This window comes from Passer montanus, unplaced genomic scaffold (genome assembly GCF_014805655.1).
Source record: "Passer montanus isolate IOZ18808 unplaced genomic scaffold, ASM1480565v1 scaffold29, whole genome shotgun sequence".
In the NCBI taxonomy this organism is placed as follows: domain Eukaryota; kingdom Metazoa; phylum Chordata; class Aves; order Passeriformes; family Passeridae; genus Passer; species Passer montanus.
Genome location: NW_024367596.1, coordinates 4,183,672 through 4,201,356, shown reverse-complemented (window position 1 = coordinate 4,201,356; position 17,685 = coordinate 4,183,672). Strand labels below are relative to the sequence as shown.

At 46.7% G+C, this 17,685-nt stretch overlaps 1 protein-coding gene across 9 annotated transcripts in view; it reads left to right on the top strand.

The window, feature by feature from the left end:
• Positions 1-17,685, top strand: part of TNIK (TRAF2 and NCK interacting kinase) — a 149,265-nt gene that overhangs the window by 33,161 nt on the left and 98,419 nt on the right. The window lies entirely within an intron of this gene.

The following is a 17,685-nucleotide window of genomic DNA, read 5'->3' as shown; positions in this document are numbered from 1 at the left end:
TGGTACATCTTGTGCTGCTTCATTTCTCTGAAACACAGAGCGAGCCCTCAGCCCTCCCTCCCCCCGAGAAGAAACCAGCCCCCACACACCTACACACCAATATGGCACATTAGCTTTGCTGCTTTCTGAATAATGTAAGGGAAAGGTGCTTTTTCAGTCCCAGAGAATGCAGGTTATAAAAGGTGATTAAAAATGTCTCTGTATTGCCTCCCTTTAAATCTCTCTGTTCCCTTTCCCTCCCTGCTGAGTTTGTGCAGGGAAAGGGCAGGGTGAAGGTCAGGAGCAGACTGGTGTGTCTGTGGAGTGACATTTGTCCAGTCTGCCTTGCATTGCTGGATGCTCTGATTCTGTAAAAACTGCACAGCCTTGCAGGACAGAAGAAAAATATCTGCAATGTCTTAGGGTTAAAAAAGCTGCTTTTGAAGATGCCAAGTGAAGTCCGTGGTGCTGCAAAGCGTGGAAAATGTGGTGGTTGAGTCTGCAGTGTTCGTGTGGGTGCAGGCATGGACAGGGACAGAGGGAGAGCCCCCTCCTTGGCTTGTGGGCATTGGAAGGTGCTCTGTGCAAGCAGCTGCTTTGCTGATCGTAGGAGCAGGCACCATGTCCAGTGCCACATTCCCCTGTCCCAGAGCAATGGCTGGGCTGGGAACTCAGACTTGGCTTTTGTCAGATCTTTTGTGAGGGCACTGAAAGTGAGAGGTGGGGGTGCAGTGTGTGGGGAAGGTGTTTAGAAAAGAGCCAGCTTTCAGAACTGGGGTTACTGCGTGTGACAGCCCCACTCTGTTTTGGGAGGGGTGCCTTCTGGTGTGCTGGAGCTGCCATTGCTCTGCTCACTGGAGTATCTTACAGCAGTGTTGTATTGTACAAGGGTGTGGCTGTGGCTGGTGTGGGTGCTGTGAGGCTCGGGTGGGTGACAAGAAACATTTGCTATTGGGTTATAGCCCTCTAATGGGAGCCCTGGGCTGCAGGGCACCGGTGAGGAGCTTCTTGCTCTCAGCAGAAACTGGTACCTGCTGGTTTTTGCAGTTGTCAACTTGGATATTGTATTTAAGAAGTTACAGGCTCTTTTAGTGAATTGGAGCCTGGTGCAGTGCACAGGGAGCTGGGGACCAGGGCTTCATTCCTGTGGACTCCATGACCTTTGCTAAGTGCCTCCTCTCTTCTCCTCTCCCATCTTTCTTTTGCATCCCTGTCCTTACCCTTTCCTGATAAAATCAGAAGCAGAGCAATGCTGGGGTGGTTTGGGGGGCAGAGCTGGGAGCTGCTGGGTGATACCAGCATTGGAAATCAATCTCTGAGGCCGTGGGGAGGCTGGGTACCCCTGCACCAGCATTTTGGAAACAAAATGCTGGGAGCGAGGCTGATTCCCAGAGGAGCAAGTACAGCAGCTGCTACTAGGTCAGCTGAGGAAAACAACCCAGAGAAGCACTGGAAAATAGGTTTTGGAGCTGGGAGGTGTTTTGTTCCTCCCAGCTCTGGAGGTGCCACTCTCAGCTAGAAAGGCACTTTTCAGAAGGCTTAGAGAAGGGGATGGGAGGAGCAGCAAGCTGTAAATGCTGGTCCAGGCTGTGGATTTGAAGCATTGCAAGTGCTGTGGTGTTTGTCTTCAGAGACGTTTCTCGCTTGTCACTTTTTTATGTCGCTCCAGATTTTGATGCAGCTTGACTTGTGGCTGACCCTGAGGACTTGGAGGCAAGTGATGCCCACAGGGAGCCAGCTGGAGCTGTGCAGCTTCTCCTGGTTATGCTTTGAAGGCTCACTGCAGAGAGAATGGTGTCTCTCTTCAAATCTGCTGTTTATTCTTAGGTTTACCTGGGAAGCCCTTTACACTAATTACCTAAAGATGGAAAGTGCCAAGCAAACACAGCCTGCTTCCAAATGTTGTGGGATTTTTTTTCCTCTTCTTGCATAAGAATGGCAGATTGGTGTACATTTTTTTTTTGTTTTGTTTAAGTCTTCATATTTCTGTGTGTCTTTAAGTGTCTTAAATTCTAGTGTTGAAATGTGCACAAGGAAGTGTGTGGCTAGAAGCCCAGTTCCATCCTCACATGCCCTTGTCTCCAGCCCATCTCAGCCTGTGTGTAGGTGGCTGGGAAGGAGGTCAGACAGAGCTGCAATCAGCTGGAGAGGGATGTGGGGGAACCTGAGCCTTTGTTAGCACCAGCCATGGTGATCCAGCCCAGAGAGTCCTGTTAGGTGCCACAGCCACCTCTCCCTGTGCCCAGTGCTCACCCTTGGGTGTGGAGCATCCCAGCCCACATCACTGCCTTGGGCTGGGCTCCAGACCTGGGCACTGATGCCCCACTGGTTGCTGCTATTCTCCAACTTCCCTTCCCAAGCTTTTTTTGCTCTCCACTGGAGTAGAGCTGTGCTTTTAAAGAAGTGTTGGTAAATGCTCCTTTTTTCATGTGTCCCCCTTTTTTTCCCAGCAGAGAGGTTGTGATGGGATGCATCCAGGAGACTCAGAAGTGCCCCACAGGCTTGCAAGAGGATGGGAAATTTAAGTGCTGGATTGGGGCTGGTGGGCCTTCTCTTGGTGTGAATCTCTGATTTAGGGTGGGGCTGTAGGATCCTCCTGGGTTGTTGGGCTGCTTCATTTGTGTGGTTGGGGGTTTCACCAAGAGTCACAGCAGCATCAGCAGGAGGAGCACCCCGGAGTGGAAGGGATGCTGCTTTGCTCCACATTCTAATATTTACAGGGATACTTGTGACCCATGGCAGTGAGATTACAAAAAGAATAGCCTTCTGCTTGCCTCTTCTTTTTTAACCCACTGTCAAGGTGAACCTGATAATGAATGGTACTTGAAATGGCCTGGGCATGAAGGGACAAAAAGGGCCAGCGAGGCAGTCCAGCCCATTCTGTTCAGAAATGGGAACTGCAGAAGGGAGAGTTTTGTAAAGGACAGAATTGGGTATCAGATACCTGTAGTTTACCTGGGCATGAAGGGACAAAAAGGGCCAATGAGGTAGTCCAGCCCATTCTGTTCAAAAATGGGAACTGTAGAAGGGAGAGAGTTTTGTAAAGGACAGAATTGGGTATCAGATACCTGTAGTTAATTTTACAAAGCTGCCCACAAGCCTGGTCAGGAAGCTGTGCTGGCTTTGTTAGCTGTCCATGGGCACTAAGATGGAGAGGCAGAAGCATCTGGCTAGGCAAGTGACATGCTGCTGTCACTGGAGGAGATGCTCCACCTGGGCTGCAGGGAACAGATGATGGTCTCATCTCATCTCATCTCATCTCATCTCATTTCAGTGGATTTGCCTTAGCTTGATGTATGGTCCCATCTCATCTTATTTCAGTGGCTTGGCTTTAGCTTGGTGCAGTTTTTTTTTCCCAGTTAGTGCTGAGTGGGGATATTGTTTCAATAAGTCTGGTTTATAATAAACCAATAAACAAGTTGTGTTAGTTTGGATTTGCCTTAGCTTGATGTAGTTGTTTGTTTTTTTTTCCCCAGTTAGTGCTGAGTGGGGATATTGTTTCAATAAGTCTGGTTTATAATAAACCAATAAACAAGTGGTGTTAGTTCCTTGCAGTTCTGTTCCCTCAAGAAATGGTTCTTAATGGGGTCAGTGTGAAAAAATGTATTTCATGTTTGCCTACATGGTATCTAGAGCAAGGAGGTCAGGATTACATAGTAAAACAGCTACATTTAAAAAATATTAACTGGTGGATGCCTAATAATTAGCTAAAAGGTGTGATTTGTTCCTCACAGGTTGGTGTTGTGTGTTCCTTGCCATAACTGTTGGTGTATGAACTTCAGGGTGGTTTCTCCATCTGGGCAAGCAGGATTCCTGGTGGGGGCCTCAAGTTTGGGATGAGTGGGAATCTCTGACACTGATCTCTCAGCTGAGCTCCTCCTCCAGAACCCCTGTTGTAATGGTAAATAGTAGGAGGATTGGAAGGGAAAGCTAGGAATTTGTTCCAAGGCCTCTGCTCCCTGTCCTTAACTTTCCTGAGGATGGTGTAATGGCCAGGGCATTGGGCTGGTGGGGCTTTGTGCCTGCATTCAGGTCAGTCTTGTGTGGCAGTGTTGATTTGCATTTTAAAAGCTCCAAACTTATGGTGGCTGTTGCTGAGGAAAGGTTGAACATGTCAGCCTCAATGGCAAAGGAAACAGAGGAAAGCAGATGTGCTGGGAGAGACCACCATCTCTTCTGCTCTGCTCTCTGTCTGGGGCCAGCAGCGTCAGATGTGGGCAGGGAGCCATTTCGTCCTTCCAGCTTAACTCTTTTCTTCTTGCTTTGCATCCCCTTTTGAAAAGATGGGAGGTTTCCAGCATATCTTGCCGTTCATAAGTCTTTCCTTGGTGTTGTAATTTCTCCCTGAGCAAAACCATTATTTGAGGATAAGATGCCTCATTCAGTACTACCTTGAGCATTCAGAAGTCTCCAGCCAACCTCCCCTGTCCCCACCTGGGACATAAAAACTCTTCAGAGTTTGAGGCTCTCACAGACAATCCTAAATGCTAGAAATGCATCTTTGTTTTCCAGAGGTAGAAATTCAATATAAGCAGTCATCAGGGCTTAGGAAAAATTGCAAATTCCACTGGACTTGCCATTAGTCTCTTGTTTTTTTTAGAGCAGTTATAGCTGTAGTTGAAGTGGGCAGCACCAGTGGAAATGCCTTTGCATTCCTGGACTTCAGAGATTTTCCCTTTCACACTTTAATTCAGCAGGTCCAGGATCAAGGCCAAACCTTTTCTTTTCTACATAACTAATAGAAAGACAGCCAGTTCAGCAGAATTTCTGTTAATAGCCTGTTCCAGATGAGTTGTGAATTGTGTATGTGAATGCCAATAGAGCTAATGCAAGGGGTAGTTTGCCAAAGAAGATGGAAATCTTGTGTTAGAAAAACAGGCTTCTGAAATGCAATGTCACATTACATTTTTGGACTCTGAAGAAACATTGTTTGCTGTAGTCATAAAAATGCCCAAAATGCAGAAGAGTCTTGATCCGTGGCACTGAAGGACAGCATCCAGGGGGTGAGTCCTGGTCACACAGAAAACACTCAGCATCAGCTGAAAATCCTGCAGCAGTGGGCTGGGCCCTTGAACACCTGCTGAAAGAACTCCTCCAGTATTTTAATTTTTTTTTTAACTGACAAAAGCCAGCATCTGTTGGCATAGTCATGGTGTGGTTTGGAGGTACTCTGCCTTCAGCATCCACTACGATTTGGGGGCTGGAGGGAGGGGTGGTGGGCATCACAGGGAGGTCACTCAGCTGGGCAGTGGCCCAGGGCATGGCTGTGCCACAGCAGTGATGCTGTCCATGGAGTTCAGCCCCCACAGGAGCAGCTGGACTCAAGGTCTGTCACTGTCAACCCTTAAAAGCCAGCATGGATGGGGGGTACATTGTTCCTCCATGCTGGCTGCCTTGTAACTCCTTGCACTGCCAATGGATTTGCTGAGCTGGCTTGCTGGATTGTGCAGTCCCAGGAGAGCCAGGTTACATCTTTCTGCTTGAGGGAGAGGCTGGTTCTCAAGCCATTCGTGTGTCTTTGGCCTGGGCTGGCTGGGGCTCTGTGAATCATTGGCATTTATCTGTGCAAAGGAAGCACAACACATTTGCTCGCCCAGGTTAAGCACTGCAGCACCACCTGCATCTTCCAGCCTTTTTCTCCCTTGTGGCAATCTTAGGGATTTGGTTTGGTTTGGGTCTTTTTTTGCTTGCATCTGTCCACAGTAGCTAAAACTTTGCATGGCTAATTGCAAATTTGGTGCCTTTCCCATGCTGTTCCATAGCAGATACAGGATTGCAGAGTGGTGCCAGTAGCTGCAGAGGGTACATAGAAGGGTATTAGGCAGAGGGCTCACAGATTTTGGGCTATGCCATGTGTCTGTGATCACTCTTCTTCCTCCAAATCTCTCATCTTTCTTCTAGAAAAAGTCCTAAATGTGTGATAAGGTGCCTGGGGTTGTGTTTAGCGAGGACTCTGTATACCAGCAGTTGGATTTAAAGCAGGTGGGGGCAGTGTGTGAGCCCCAGCCTCAGCTGGTGAGCCCCTGGCCCTGGAATGTTCCTGCCAGTGAGGGTGCAAGGAGCCCCAGCCAGCTGTGAGGGCATCCCCCATCCCTGGGGAGGGGATGCAGCTCCTGGCATAGCCACAGCAGTGTGTGCCTTTGCCTCTGCTGATTACTGCCTTCAGCACTATTCCAGGGCTAGGGAATGTTCCTTGGGCTGGGGGAGCCCACAGCTGAGCTGGCATGGGGAGAAATCCAGTGACAGGCAACAGCAAATGCTCTTGAAAGCTCCAGCAGACGCTCCCAGTATTGAGTTTTCTTCTTCCCTCACTGGTGACTGTCTACAGCCTGTTTGGGAGGGCACTTGAGAAGAAATAAGGTAATTACATAATTTAATAACAGGTGTGAGAGTGCCATTCTGAGCACACCAGCAGCGTGGAGGAGCTGGGGCTGTGGAACGTGACTTGTCTTGCACGGGAGAGATTAATCACATCAGCTCCTGGGAGACAGGTCTGCTAGAGAGGTGCTTATGTTGGATGCACTGTTCATATCGCTCAAATTAGGCTGTGTACAAGAACTAATAAAAACAGGAGAAGAGAATTCCAACAGAAGGGATCAATAACTTGAAAGCGATTTAATTCAAAACTAGAAAAATGAGAGAGGTTATGGGCAAGGAGAGTATGTTAATAAAGGAAAATGAGTATTTGTTACTGCTGGTGTGAAATGAGATAATTTAAGAGATATTCTAAGTACCTTTTGTCACAGTTAATGCCTTTTGTTAGGTTTCCAAGCAAAATGGAGCCTGCGACTTTCAATTTCAGGGTTCTCAGATGATCAAAATACCGTGGGGCAGCTTGATCATCTCATGCTTTACTGGAATGAGGTCATCAATAACTTTTGCCTGGGTGTGATTTACACAGTTGTCAGTGTCTGAATTGCCATAATATGTCTCTGCCCAGGAAAATGCTGCATTTGGAGGGGGGGAAAAAACCAACAAAGCAGAAGCTCTCTGGGTAGTTGGTTCACTGCTAATAATGGATACAGAAAAGTGATTACTTGTGATCCATTCAAATAGAAAGGCTCAGCCTCTAAAGCTGGAGGCATGGAAGCTGTTACAAGGTCAAGCAGTGTCCTTTAAGAAGAAATAGGTGGCATATACTGTCAGTGGCAGATAACACATCTGCAGCATCATGAGAAGTACATCTGAAATTAAGATTAAAGGTGCTTTGCACTCGTATGGAGAGGGGGAAAAGAGAAAATAGAGATGAAATCAGAAAAAAAGAGGATTAGCTTTTGGTGGGTGACAGGCAATAGCTCTGGCCAGGGAGAGATTTAAGCAGCAAAGTGCTCAGTAACCCGGGGAATTATCAAAGGTTTCTGCAGCTGCTTCCAACTGATGGTCTTCAAGAGCCTGAAATTCTTTGTGTTTGAACCCTTCTCTCACCCCAAGCCCGTGTGTGTATGTGCACATGCAGAATCTCATCTGCAGCCCCATATGTCAAGCTGGGAATGCAAAGACCAGAGGCCCTGGTCATCCTCACTTGCAGGAGACTGCTTTAATTTTAGATGCCTTCGTTTACACTGAGGCAAAAGGGGACCTGACCTGCAGCTGTGCTGGCAGACCTCATTCTTTTGTTGACTTACACTGCAGGTCAGGGCACCAAGAACTTCTAAAAATGAAGTGATTGTGTCTGGGCAGATGTTTTCAAGTCTCTGCTTTCATAAATGGGGCTGGGAAGCTTTGCTGAAGGTCCTGCAGGAGATACTGGATCTGTTGACTGGTGGGTAGGAGGTAAAGTTAGCTTATTTTAGGTGTTGAAGAGGATGGCACTAGGTTTTGTCAGTCTCATGATGCTGGAAACCCCTAATTTGTGAAGATAGGTTTTGGCTGTAACCTCTTTGAGGAGTACAAGGACTTGACCCTTAATAACTGTGGTATGGCAGTGGCTTCACAGGTGGGAAATTTGGATTTGTGTTTCCAACATAAAGTGATCCCAAAGGAAAACACCTTCCCTGAAGCAGAAGAAGGAAGATCCAAGGTACCAAATGTGCTTCTCCTGCACTTTGGGAAAACACCACAGCCAACCAAAACCCACGAGGTTTTCATCCAAATTGGACCCCTCGGTGCAGGGCTTGTTTTTGCAAAAATTTAAAAATGTTTGGGATTTATTCTGTTGTAGAAAAGAAGAGTGTGTGTGCCAATCTCAAGCATTTGGGGGAGCATTGTTGGTTTCCTGGAGGTGATCAGTGGTGCCCGGAGCTGCTGGTCTGCAGTTCTGCTTGCTTCCTCTGTGGCAAGACGCTCGCTGGCATCCAGATTATCAGGTCCATAAATACCCAGGCATCTGGGAGGCCTTCCTGGTGTCTGGTCTGTAGCTGACCTTTCATTTTGCTGGCAGAAAACGAAGATTAGCCTTGAGATCAGCAGACACCAGTGAAGACTGCACATCCATGCTGTCAGATAAAAATAGAAACAGAAACTGGAAAGGGGAAATATCATATCTGTTAAAGATCATCTGTGTGCTATTAATGTACCAGTGACCAGGCCTGTCCCTGAGCTTGTGAGAGCTTTGCCTGCATGAAAATGTTGTGTATGAACTACAGCAGTCTCCCGGGTTTGTGTCCTTCTTGTACATATGTGGACCTTGCCTCTCCATCTTCTCATGTGTCCAAACCAGTCTTATCAAAGGAGCATAGTGTTTAATCCAAGGCAAGCCTCAGAAGAATAAACTACTTTTGGTTTTCATAGTCTGGTACAAAATTCTTTCTGCATTTCTTGGCACTTAGTTATTAATGAGGCATTTGTTCTGTTTGCTTGAAAACCTCCCAGCAGCCAGCACGTGTGTGCTATGCAAATTATTTGTGGTTTGGTTAAATACTGTTTTACTAGGAAGGGGAATAACTGAAATTAGTAGAGGAAAAATAAGTAACATTAACCCTCTGTAGGCTGTTCCCTTGTTAATTATTTTGGTGATTTGGCTCTTGAACTGAGTGTGCCACTGTTGTAAATGGCAATTTGGGATATGGGCTTGAATAGTCACGTACCCCTGGGTGCTTATTTTGTGTGGCAGTGGTCCAAAAAACTGCCAGCATCCTAATTAACACACTTTTTCAATGGACAATATTAATATTCATACTATTATAATGTAAAGTGAGTAATTTGAATAGACAGAATACCTTGCACTCTCTTGATCTCTTGTGGATTAACCTACAAAAGGCCACTGGCACTCATCCTTTCAGGCCTTAATGGTTACAAAGGCTTCTAATAAAACTGTTTGGAGCAGAGGTACCTAGAAATGCATAGCAGACATAGTGCATGTGGTAGGGATGGGGATAATTTGTTAGAGTGGTGAAGGGAAATGTGAAGGGAAATGGTTGTAATAGATGAGCACCTCCAAATGATGGAGGAGTGAGGCAGCTCTCAGGGGTGACTGGCCCCACAACATCCATCTAAATGATGTCAGCCTGGCAGCAGTGATGCAGGAGTCCCTCACCGAGCTGGTGCTGAGAGGAAAATAGTACTGAGGGGGAGAAAGCAGATATATGTCTGACTGGAAAACAAAAGACTCACAAGGCTGGTTTGTTTTATTGATGCCCACCATTAGAGGCTACTGCAAGATCTATTGCTGAGGTTGGAAAAAGGAATGGAGGTGCAGAGAATGCTGTGAAAGAAAAGGGATTCACCCAGGGGAAAAAGCAGAGGTTCAGCTGAAGCAGGAAACACTGGATTTAGCCAAGAGGTTGGGCTGTGAGGATTGTGGGGTGTGTTTGGGTAAGCCCCAGTCACTTACTGAAGGTCCAGGTTATTCACCTGAGATATGTGCACACACCATCCTGTAGCAGACACCCTCTGCCTCTCCCAAGGTCTGACTGACCTTGAGTCCTCAAAGGAAAACTGGCTTTGGGGTCAGTATTGAGGGAAAGGGGCTGCTGAAAAGTCTCAGCACACCTTCAGCACTCGGTGTAGAGAAGGCTGTTAGCTGGGGGATGAGCTTTGCAGGTGCACCATCCTCTAAAGAGCTCTTGCTGGTGCAAAGAGTGCAAAGGAAGCTTTGGTAGCTGCAGGTTTGGCTGTGGTTCCTGCAGGCCTTGGAGTCCTGCAGAGAAGCTGGTCTGTGTTCAGCAGCAGAGGAGAAAACCTGTGTGAGTGCAGAATTGATGACAGCAAATTTGAGTGGCTCGGTGTAGGAACGACATCACTTTTAGAAGCATCAGGGGAGACTTTGAGGAATGGATGAAAGGGAACTGAGTGAGCAGGCAGCTGTGGACACAGATTACCTGCACCCAGGACAGTTTTTGGTGGCGTCACACACAATCTGTGCATTCCCAGGGCCTGGCACTGGTCGTGGTCTCTAATGGAAGACACAGACACACCTCAGATCTCAACAAGCCAAAGGCATCTGTGAGGAGCAGCGTTTTTCTGCAGAGGAAGGTGACTCTGTAGTGACACAGAGTTCAGTTACAACTGATTTAGTTCACTTTGTGTATGGGTAGCTTTGGCTTCTGAATTAAAACTTAGCCTTAGAAACTGTAGCTGCTCAGTCAGAGCAGCAAACCCCTTTCTGCAGAGCCTGGCTCTGCTCTGCTGGTGGCATCCTTGTGTCTGTACAAGTTGTTGGAATGGGGCTAACCACTTTTCCTGAAGGTAACTCATCAGCCCCTCTGCCAGCAGCCAAGATGGGGAGACAAGTCTGAATTACCCAGCTGACTTTAGGTGCTGCCTTCTGCCTGGGGGTAGGACCTGAAGCATTTGTGTGTGCCTGCCCAGGCTGCATCCCTTGACGGGTCAAAGATGGGTGGCATCTTCTCTTCTCAAACAGCTTCAAATACCTATTTCTGTGGTGTGTCCAGAATGAACTCTTATTTTTGGTACCACTTGTGGGTTCTTCCCATAACCTGGGATTTTAGTGCATCCCATGCAAACCCTGAACATGGATGATTTACACTCCATTGCACTTTCAAACCCCAGCACATTTGTGCATCCAACCAGCTCCAGTGGCCACGTTAGCTATCACTTGGTGCATCATGTTCCAGCTGGAGCACATCCCTATATTCATTAAATAATCATCCTGAGAAATGGACACACAGTGCACAGATCTGCACTGAGCTCTGGACAGGAGCTATGTGGGTCTGTTCCCATCACCTTCTGGGTAGGCACATTCCCATAGATGTCAGCAGGACTGCCACTTAGTCTTCCTCGCTCTGTTAACTCAGTTTAACATTAATTATTATAGATCTTACTTTATTTTTTTAAGGTGAAAGGAGACAAGAAGTATGTTTTCAGGCTGTGCCAGAGATTACTTGAGTCTCTAAACAAAGGACCCACTGGAAAGATTGGAGACATCCCATTAGCTGGGAGCTCATGGAAAAATTAGAGGCTTTTAGAGCCCAGGTTAGTATTGTGAATTAAACACTGAAAAACTGTTTTGTTATTGCAGTGTTATGTGAACTAGCAAACCTCCTACAAGGAGTTTGTGACTGAATGAGTGGAAAATAAAAGTCCACATCCCAGATGTTTCTCCATGGAGGCTGTGGGGGCTGGGGCTGGCAGGCTCCCTGTCAGCCTCTGCAGCTCCCTCCCTTGAGCAGGAGATATTTTGGTGAGCAGTGAAACAGCCAGTGAGGAAGGAAAAAAAAAAAAAAAACAACAAAGAAACAAAGAAAGGAGAGAGGAATAATAATACATCTAATACTCAAGCCAGTTGGGAGGGGAGGGAAGCTGGGCCGAGTGGTGCAGAGCTGTGACTCACAGGCCAGCGCAGTCCTGCAGCATCCCTGTGCCAGCCCTGGCATCTCCCCGGCCACGGGGCTGCCCTGCTCCCCACGTCCCCTCATCCTCCTCCACGCTCCTTGCCAGCCCCCCGTGGGCACCATGCCTCTGCCCTTTGCTCCAGCGGGATCCAGGAATGGGAATTGTGTGTCTGGAGCGAGGTGCTGGGCGGCACTGCTGGGCACCCTCCCGCTGGGCACATGCTCTGCTCAGCTGAGCTCCCTCGCTGCTGCTTCCATCTGCCCGTGCCTTTGCTGCCAGAGTTCATAGAAGTACCGAAATCTATTTTCCTGCCCGCACTTGCTTGTCCTTAGGTGTCCTCTTTCTGTAGAGCGGTTTCATTTAATTGATTTTTTTTTTTGGAACTTTTGGGAAGAAGCCTCAGAGAAGGCCTTAAAATAGAGAAATCATGTAAGTTTAAATATTTTTGAGGAAGGCTGGGAAAATATTCTGCAGCCTGCTCTGTGACCTTTCCATGTCTCCTAGGAGGCTGAGATCAACTTCTTTTTGAATAATCCTCCATTTGCATTGAAAATATGGAAAAGCTCATTTGTATAGCTGCATGTTTTGCTTCAAGGTGAACAGAAGTCTCAAATGTAGTGACTGGTGGCAAGCCAGGGCTGATGCCAGGAGGGTGTGTCCATCAGAACACCAAGGCACAGAGCATGATTTTTTTTATTTTTATTTAATCTCACGAGAAAGCTACAGTTAGCCAGGCCAGGCTTAAGGTCAAGCTCAGCTCCGCCTAAAAGCGCTCGTGGTATTTTATTCAGTTGAGCTTTAGAGGATTTATTGCTTCATTTTTTAGCCTCAAGCCAGAAATTGTTTTCCCCCTTTTTGCAGGAAGGACATTTTCTCACAGATCCTTTGCTTTGCTGATAACGGAAGGAAATTCTTCCGAGCCAACATATTCAAATGGTGGTTTCTTTCTAGAAAAAAATAATATCCCTTTTTCTTTTTCTTTTTTTTTTTTTTCTTTCTCTTCACTGTAAAATGTGTGTATAACAATACCTGTCTGGGGAATGTGCTGTATTTTTAAGCTTTGGTTCCCATTCTGGGATTTTGCTTTGTTATTAGCATGTCTTTGCAGCATGAGCTGCTGCTGTTCCATCTAGCTCACTCCACATGGAGACATTTAATGAGAGGTCTTCCAAGGCTCCCCTTTCTTAGCCCCATGCCTTTTCCTGCCCTGAACCGAGGTGAAGCGTGGCTGCTCCTGGAGGAGCCTGGAGTGCCCTTTGTGGGAGCAGCTGGTGGCAGTGGCTGCTGAGGTGACAGTGCCCTCATTCCAGCTGGAGCAAAGCTGTCAGCCAGCAGCCCGAGAGGAGCACAGGAATGAACTCTTTATTTCCTAATTACTGTTATTTTGGCAGATTGTTCTGAAGGCTCTGTAACTGATCTCTGCTGCGGTGACTTTGGCAAGGGGTGGCTCACTCCAGCCTCGCCTGCCGAGCTGTGTTGTCCTGGTGCAGCATTCTCAGCCTTTGTCAAAAAGCTGTTCCTTGCTAATTTTCTGTAATGGTGGAGGTACTTTAAGCTGGGGCTGAGCAGACAGTGAGAACTGCAGTGGAGGGATCTGTATGTTCATCCATCCTTCCTTGCCCCCCAGGCTCCCTGGCTGCCCCAGGCAGTGCAGGTAATAGAGATGCTGTTCTGGAATAGCCACTCTGATGTCAAAACACGTATTGTTATGAGCAGAATGAGGTATCTGCTTACAAAGCAAATGCTTCTCTTGCTTAGGTTGAGTTCCTCACAGCTTTGCAAATTCTGGGCTGTGTAGAGATGAGGCACCCAGCTTGCTTAGTGTTGCAGGGAGGAGAGGAGATCACCTCTCTGGTTATTTAAGGATAAATCAATCAATGCTCAAACTCATCCATATTTGCTCCTAATGTGTTTATTTACGTGCTCAGCCCAGGCATATGAACAGCCCTTTTAAAATCAGAGGGGGGAGATGCTCCAATCAAAATGGAAAATTACTTTCTGCAGCATTTTATCTTAAATCCAGTCTCAGTTATTGCTCCAGGACTATCTGGGTGTGATGAAGAGCCAGGAGCCAGCAGATTATTTCAAATTCCTTTTTTTTTTTTCCTCCCAGGAGACAGAGGAGGGGAAAGAACCTGTCAGGGTTCTTACACCAAGAGGGAAGGGAGGGGTAAGAGGGAAGCCCCAAGGGGTTTGCTGCTGCCAGGCTGGAGGCACAGAGGTCCCAGCCCTGCACCTTGGGGTCACATCCTGGCCTGTCAGAGAAAACAGTCACTGTTCCTTCAGAGGGACAGAGGGATGCATGGTGGCAGGGCACATGGAGACAGGCAGCTGAGTCATGGCTGCAGCAAGGGGATGCTTGGGGAGCAGGGACCATCACCCTGGGGCCCCCAGAACATCCCTGCCCGCCCTGCAGGGCTGCAGATAGACCCCAGAACAGTGGAGCAGGCATCACCTCCAGCAATTAAGCTTTTCTTCATTCCCATCATCATTCAGTTCTGAAGCAGCGTTTACATTCATATCCATTTTTTCCCTGGCTGCTGCTGCTGCTGCTTTTGTACCGGGGGAACCTTTTTGGAGAATGCCTTTGACAGAAATGTGTTTTCTTATCCCTTGAAGCTGAAAGCCATAAAGAAAGAATGAGTTTAATGAACAGACCTTGCCGAATCACCACCTTGAAGCTCTAGCTGCTCATGTGAATCAAAACTGGCTGAAAGTAGGTCATATAGTAAAAATGAATTAGGCTTACTTCACATTTTATTGACTCTGCCAGTTTTTCATTCATAGAGGCTTATAGTTTGGAATGTATCTTGTCTTTTTAATGCTAGGCTGAGGTAAAAGGGGAGAGTACTGTTCCTTATTCCCTCCCTTTTGCCTTGCATGTTTCTGGTGGTTGATTTTATGATGGCTGGACTTCCTCTTTCCCTTTTATTTATTATTTTATTCTCCTGCACTCAAGAGCTGCTTAAGTGATGACCAAACTCCCATAATACGTTAACAAGTGGGAATTCAGTCTGGTCCCAGAAGTTTGTGTAACGCCTAAATTAGTCTTAAAGCTTCTGAGATGGGTTGAAGGGTGAGGTGGTGGTGGGGGCAGAGGGGTTACACTGGGCATCTCCTCCTTGGGGCTGGGCAGCAGGATGGCATCGTGTGGGTTAGCACAGGGAGGGGTCAGTCCTCTGCTCCAGCCTCTACCCCTCTGAGAAATCCTGGATTTCAGGGTGGTCAGACCTACCTCACCATCTGGGAGTTGATGGGCTCCACCTGTTAATCCATGCAGGGTGGCTCAGCTGCATTGTGGGCACTTTATTCAGATCAAACTTTTAATTTTGGTGTAAGTCCTTCAAGCGTCAGTGGTTCCACTGCTCATCCATCAATCCCTGTTCGTGATTAATTACTCTCACTCATAAATGATGCTCTTTATTTCCCATTAGTCTTTGTCTGTTTTCAGTTTGGTCTTGTGGTCGTTGTCTGCCATTTTCTGCCTTTGTCTGCAATTGTGATTTTTCCTGAAATTTCTGCTGGAATTAAACAATCTGGTCTCAGCTTTAACAAGAATCTGGGAGAAAGAGGATGGAGAGAAGGCAGAAACATTGCAGTGGTGGGATCCCTGACTCTGTGCATGCAGTATTCATTTAAAAGACATTTTTTAAGGGAGACACATAATACACAGCACTGAGATTTTGTCTTGTGTTTAGGATTTCTGTTGTGGCTAACGGCAAAACAAGGAATGAGGGCAGCTCTGTAATGATGGATGATTTTTTCCTGCCTTCCCGTCTCTCTTGCCTGCTCTAGATGGCACGTACTTTAAGGAGGTGAAAAATCCCTACTGATAAATTAGGATTTGTTTTGCAACCTTTTCTCTGCAATTACAGCTAACTGCTTTGATCTTAGCTGAAGACCTTTATCCAATGACAGAATATAAATCTTCTCTACCTGTGGTTTCATAACTTAAAGAAATACAGCCAGAAAATGTCCGGGTAGGAAGAGAAATTCCCTGCTGGTAGCCCTGTAACAGCTGACTGGGGAGGGCATAGCAGATAGTACAAGTAGCCTCTGTCCTTATAATTACTGCTGGACAATCCACACATTACCTAAAATCCCAGCTTGAAAAAATTAAACTATTTAATCTTGTATAATACAATGTGAGACATAGATGAAGGCTTGTAAGTAAGCCACTATTCTACTCCAGAAAAGACCTTCATTGACTATTATGTGAACAATAAATCTTCCATTTTCTGTTAAGAAACAGTAATTACAGAATCTTCAGCTGCGATGGGTATCTCCTGCTGACAATAAAAGTCTGTCCTTCAGCACATCATCAGCATCTTGGTGATGGATGCTGTGGACTACACTGTAAAGATAATATAAAATACTGTCTGTAGTATGTGCTGGCAGCCCTTTTTTCAGCCTTGCGAGTACAGATTGGGAAGGTGCTCTGTGTATCCAGGAACACATCTTGTTTGTCACACTTTCTGTTTTTAACAGTTCCAAGATATTTTTGCTGTTTGGCTCTTGGTTGCTAGCAAGGAGCCCCAAGGAGGTAAGCTCTGCTCTTTGGTAGGTAGGAAGCTGCCTCAGCAGACATGGCAGAGAGGGATGACCTCTTTCACTGCTCCACCAGCAAAATCGAAGTGGAAAGCTGAGTGGATCAATGGAGCCATAATCCAGTTTCCCAGCGTGGAACTGGGTCAGGGGAAGCTTGGGTGGGTTGGGGGCTGAGCTGTGACCAGGACCATGCCTGTGGGTGCAGCTCCAGCCTCAGGGACACCTCAAGGTCACATCCAGCTGCTGTTCCCCTTCAATGGGAATTGGTATGGGAACCAGGTGAGGGGGTCAAGCAGGAATTGTCTTCTGTATCCATTGTTGTTATGCTGATGTGGACCCTGCTGTAAGGGAAACGTGGAGTCTCTGGCTCAGTCCCTGGAAGGAGGTTCTGCTGTACCTTGTCATGACTGGTTACTGGAGATCTTGACTCCAGATCATGGATCCAGCAGGACCACAGAACTCCTGATGGAAACTCTTACGATGAGCTGGTCTTGGGCAGAAATGGAAGAATAATTGTGATGAGGTCAACATGAAAAAGGAAATGTTGCCAAAAGCTTGCAAAGTGCACATTTTAAAAGTACACTCCTCAGCACTAGCTTGATGACCACCAGGCTTCAGCTCTGCTTCCAGGCCATCCATAGCCACTGAGGGCTCTCTGGCTTTGAAGGTGGATTCCATTTTTTTGGTGTTGAGGAAGACAAGAGCTAGATGGACTCTGAGCTGTTTTTAATTTTCAGAATGTTTCTTGAGAAAATATTTTTTTATAAAGAGCTGCAATCTTATTTAATGGCTCTACATCTAAATTTACTGACAATCTTGAGATTTTTTTAGTTTATTTCTTTTTTCATGGCCTGATGTTTTATAATCTGCAGGAGTTGGATTGTAGCAGAGACGTGGCCTCTGTTTTGGAGAATGCTCAGGTAGATCTGATTTTCCAGGAGTCTCATTACAGAGCCTCTTTGATTCCCCTAGAGTTCAGAGTGAATCAGGATCAGGGTGTCAGGTTGTTGCCTGCTTTGGCGGTCATGTTGCAGCACAGACTTTTTCCATGCAGGGTTCACATGCCTGAGCCTTGAAACCACCTCCATAAACTTTGGGAGGTACGTGTGTGCCTCCATCAGTGCTGCTGGGGGCTTTGGCCAAGTCCTAGCTGGGGCTCTTTTAAAAAGACTGCAATTAGGCAAGCAGGTGCTGTGCTGTGATCTTCAATTTTCTCTCTTCTCCTCCCTCTCCCAATCTGTTCTTAAACCATTGTGCATCAGGCACATGAGGAACACAGTAATGGTTTGAAGAGAGCATTAAATAGACAAATAGCCAACTTTTGTCTTTAGTAACTTCATTTCTTTTTCCCCTTTCCCTCCTGTAACGTATTGTTTCTCTGTTATTTCTTTTTTTCCCCGTTTCCTCATTTATTTATATCTTTCC